Consider the following 5229-nt stretch of genomic DNA (forward strand, 5'->3'; position numbering starts at 1 on the left):
GGAGCCCCCTAGCGGACGTTTTTGCAAGCAAACTTGCTTGAAGACCTTCAAGCTTGCGATTGGCCCACACATGCGCTTGTGCCCCTCCCACCCGACCTAGAGCATACGTGTCCTCAGCGTGGCCTCAGTTCAGATAGCTAGCAAAGAAGCCAACCACGGGGAGGTGGGTGGGTTGCGAGAATATCTGCCTGCTGTCCCTGGTAACACCTGTTACGTTAAGTAACTGTGCTTTATCCCAGGACAAGCAGGCAGCATATTTTCTACATGTGGGAGACTTCCAAGCTAACCAGAATGGGATGGAGGGAGAGTTGGCAATTTAGGAGAACAGATTTTGCAAAATGGACTGGCCAAAACGGCCATCACACCTGGAGAAAGCATCCAGACAGTAGTGCGAGGTAAACGTATGAACCGAGGACCAAGTGGCAGCCTTACAGATTTCCTCAAGTGGAATTGATCGTAGGAAAGCAACAGACGCCGCCATCGCTCTGACCTTGTGGCCCGTGGCTCGACCTGACAGGGAGAGACCAGCCTGAGCGTAACAGAAAGAGATACAAGCGGCCAACCAGTTAGAAATGGTACGCTTAGAAACAGAACGACCCAAACGATTAGGATCGAAACAAAGGAACAGCTGGGGAGCAGTCCAATGAGGAGCGGTGCGCTTCAAGTAGAAGGCCAGCGCACGCTTACAATCAAGAGAATGCAGAGCCACCTCTCCAGGGTGAGAATGGGGCTTCGGAAAAAATACAGGGATAACAATGGATTGGTTGATGTTAAACTCAGAAACAACCTTAGTCAAGAACTTAGGAGAACCACTTTATCATGATGAAAGAAAGTGAAAGGAGGGTCCGCTACCAAGGCTTGAAGCTCACTGACCCGACGGGCAGAAGTGAGAGCAATAAGGAACACAACCTTCCTTACTTGGATACTTTAAATGAGCCCGCGCTAGCGGCTCGAACGGGGGCTTCAATAAGTGAGCAAGGACCACATTAAGATCCCAAACCACAGGAGGAGGTTTAAGGGGAGGATGAATGTGGAAAAGGCCTTTCATGAAGCGGAAAACCACAGGATGAACAGAGATAGGCTTCCCACCAATCGGCTGATGAAAAGCGGCAATGGCATTAAGGTAGTCTCGAACTGAGGACTTGAGTCCAGCACCAGATAAGTGTAACAGATAGTGCAGGACAGCAGATAAGGAGGCAGACAGTGGCTCCTGCTGTGGAGCAGCACACCAGGAAGAAAAATGGGTTCACTTCTGATAGTAACATTGGCGAGTGGACTCCTTCCGAGATGCCTCCAGGACATCCAGCACAGGCTGGGAGAACTGTAACGAGGGCATCAAGTCTTGAGGAACGAAGCCGTTAAGTGTAGAGACTGTAGGTTGGGATGAAGTAGAGAACCCCGACTCTGCGTAATCAGAGAAGGAAAAACAGGCAGAAGAGGCTCCCTGGAACTGAGTTGCAACAGAAGGGAGAATCACAGCTGTTGGGGCAACCGAGGAGCTATCAAAATCACGGCGGTACTCGTGGACTTGAGCCTGACAAGAGTCTTCAGAATCAGAGGGAATGGAGGGAACTTCTTCAACAAAGGAGTCATGACAATGAGTCGAGAGACAGGGTCCCGATCCTGGTTCCATTGGGACGCTAGAGTCCATTGAGGAATACGGAGGTGAAGTCTGGCAAAAGGAGTCACGTGAACTGTGGAGGCCATGTGACCTAGGAGGACCATCGTGAGCCGAGCTGGGGCCGAGGACAGATGGGCTACCCTGCGGCATAAGCGAAAAAGGGTCTCCAGTCGAGGCTGAGGCAAGAAGGAGCGGAGACGAGCTGTGTCCAGGACCGCTCTGATAAATTCCAGATACTGAGACGGGCAGAGCTGAGACTTGGGGAAGTTCACCTAAAAGCCGAGGAGCAAGATGGTTTGATTCGTCACTCGCAGAACTTTGTGGCGAGAGGACGCTTTTATGAACCAGTCGTCGAGGTAGGGAAACACCTGCAGGCCGCGGAGACGCATGGCTGCAGCAACCACCACTAGACATTTCGTGAAGACCCTTGGAGAGGCCGCCAGGCCGAAGGGAAGAACAAGATACTGGAGATGGAGATCCCCCACCTGGAATCTTAGATACCGACAAAATGCCGGGTGTATCGGAATGTGCGTGTACGCCTCCTTGAGGTCCAGTGAGCACAGCCAGTCCCCCTCATCCAAGAGGGGGTACAAAGTAGGAAGGGTGAGCATTCTGAACTGTTCCCTGACCAGAAACTTGTTCAGAGCACAGAGGTCCAGGATTGGACGCAGATCCCCCGTCTTCTTGGGTACCAGAAAGTACCGATAATAAAATCCGGTGTTCCACTGGTCCGGGGGAACCTCCTCGACCGCCAGAAGGCGAAGAAGGGTCTGAGCTTCTTGCAGAAAGAGAGGCAGCTGAGATCGAGCAGAAGTAAAATCTCTTGGAGGCAGGAACGGGGGTACTTGGCTCCCTCCTCTTCTGACATCCCAGCCCGCTAACATTCTCCCCTTTCTGACCTTCACCCATCCCTCCCTTTGTGTTCCTTTCTCATTACAATTCTTGTAAACCGTGCCGAGCTCCACAAATGTGGAGATGGCGCGGTATATAAACCCAAGATTTAGTTTAGTTTAGTTTAGAAAGCACCCAACTTTCCCGCTGGGCATAGAAATGATGGAGATGACTCCCGATGGGGAGGGGGGAAGGCTCCAGGAGGAAGGGAGCCCGAAGGCTCGGGCTGGAACTGTCAAAAGGATGGCCCAGGCTTTGCCAGAGCCGGTGGCTGGGTCTTAATTTGACGTTGCTGCTGCTGTTGCGGCCGCTTCGAAGGAGGCCGAGAGAAGGCAGGCGTAGATTTCTGTGGATACCTCAGGAGAGGAATTTTCTATGGCCGAGCCGGAGGGGCTTTTGGTTTAAGTTGCACCAGAGAGGCGAAGGACCGTTCATGGTCCGAGAGGCGCTTGGTGGCCGCTTCAATAGAATTATCGAAGAGCTCATGACCCACACACGGGAGATTGGCAAGACAATCCTGTAGATTCGGATCCATATCCACAATGCGGAGCAAAGCGAGGCAACGCATGGCAATCGCAAAAGCCGTGACCCTCGAGGACAACTCGAAGGCGTCATAGGCCGCCTGAAACATATAGAGGCGGAGCTGAGAGAGGGTCTCCTCGAGGAGACAAAACTCCTGATGCCAAGAATCTGGTATGTCCTCCCGGAACGAGCGGAAGGCATCCACACAGAACCAGAGGTAGGAGGTGAAGATAATGTTATAGTTAAGAACACGATTTGCCATCATTGAGTTTTGGTAAAGATGGCGACCAAACTTGTCCATCGTACGGCTCTCCCAGCCTGGAGGGACGGCAGCGTAAACCTTAGAGGGGTTGGACTTCTTCAAGGAAGACTCAATCACCAAGGATTGATGAGAAAGCAGAGAACTTTCAAACCCCTTCACTGGAATCGTCCAGTAACGGGGCTCCAACTTGGAGGAAATGGCCGTGACTGCATAGGGGGTCTCCAGGTTCCGGAGAAAAGTTTGTTGTAGAACCTGGTGCAATGACAAGCGCAGCGCCTCACGGGGCAGATGATCAAAACCCATTTCACCCAGATATTCCTGGGTATAACGGGACTCAGACTGGAGGTCCAGTTTCAAGGCCCTACCCATGTCAGAGATGAAACGAGTAAAGGAGGCGTTTCGTGAAGAAGACTCATCCTCCTGAGGAGACCCCGAGCGAGATCTGGGGGCAGCTGAGAAAGAGGGAGAAATTTCCCTCGAATAGTAAGCCGGGGCCTCGGAGTCCCGCGAATGGGAGACTGAAGAGGCTCTACTAAAGTGTCTGGGGGGTGTCAAGGAACGACCCCTCGATAGATGGGTTGGGGAAAACCCCGGGGTCTGAGGAATTAGCTGGCAACGCCTCGGGGAAGAATGGGTAAAGGAAAATTCCTCCACCGGTTTTGAAGAAGACCCCTTAGAGGCTGGTAGCTGCCTCGATGGGGAACATAACCCAAAGTCCAAATCGAGGACAAGCGTATGTCTAGAAGGTTTCACGGTTGGAGACCTGCCCCAAAGGGGCGGATAAGACCGGGGCTTTTTATGAGGGGCAAACCTCGACAAAGTAGCGGGGGAAAAACAGCCCCCTGGCCTGGATCCCTGAAAAGTTACAGGGGATTCAGGGGATGAAGAATCGCTCGAGGGAACCGGCGAGTTTTGCAGGCAGGGCCTCGAGAAATGAGGGGACGCTCAGGCTGGTCAGACCGAGACTGGGTCGAGACTGAGGTCAGAGGCGTCGAAGTCGGGACCAGTTGGCTCACCACCGAGGAAAGCTGCGTGGTAAGAATAGCCTTAAGCAGGTCCTCGAACATAGGCACCGAGACCAAAGATGGTTGGGTCTTACGTGCAGCAGTGCGCTCCTTCGGGGGCGACCTCGAGGAAGAGTATTCCCTACGTGAGGAGGCACGCTTAGAGTGGTCTCGAAGATGCCGACGAGGCGCCACTGACATGAGACTCTGAGGTAGGCTTCTTTGCCGGCACACCTGAGGAAGAAAGAGGAGACTTACCCGAGGCCGGAATAACAGGAGGGGCCGGAGCCTTCGAGGCTGACGGGGACTTTGAGGCCAAAGCGCCCAACGAGGGCGACAAGGCCGAGCTAGAGGCCTGTCCCGCAGGATCCATGGGGCTAAAGAGTTGGAGAATCTTGGCCACCCTCCTACAAAGAGCCCGCGATTGCAAAGTTGCACAACGGGGGCACGACTCAGTGCGGTGCTCTGCACCCAGGCACTCCACACACCAACGATGAGGGTCAGTGATGGAGATAACCCAGTTGCACTTAGTACAGTTTTTAAACCCGGAACGAGGCCGGGACATAAGAAAAGAGACGGCTGCGGCCCTGCGAGGCCAGGCGGCCAGAGCAAGACCGGGAACCCGGTCAAAAAGATACAAACCGAAAAAAACAAAAAGAAGAAAAACATACGTGAGCACAGCGACTCAAAATAAACTAACCAAACAAGCCGCAGTGCAAGAGGGACAACGATATCGCGTGAAGCAAGGGAACAGTGCTTCTGGCTCCACGGAAAACAGAGAACTGAGGCCACGCTTAGGAGACGCATGCCCTAGGTCGGGCGGGAGGGGCATGCGCACATGCCAATCGCAAGCTTGAAGGTCTTCAAGCAAGTTTGCTTGCGAAAACATCCGCTAGGGGGCTCTGTCGGTGACGTCACCCACATGTAGT

The sequence above is a fragment of the Geotrypetes seraphini genome, chromosome 17 (assembly GCF_902459505.1).
Source record: "Geotrypetes seraphini chromosome 17, aGeoSer1.1, whole genome shotgun sequence".
NCBI lineage: Eukaryota > Metazoa > Chordata > Amphibia > Gymnophiona > Dermophiidae > Geotrypetes > Geotrypetes seraphini.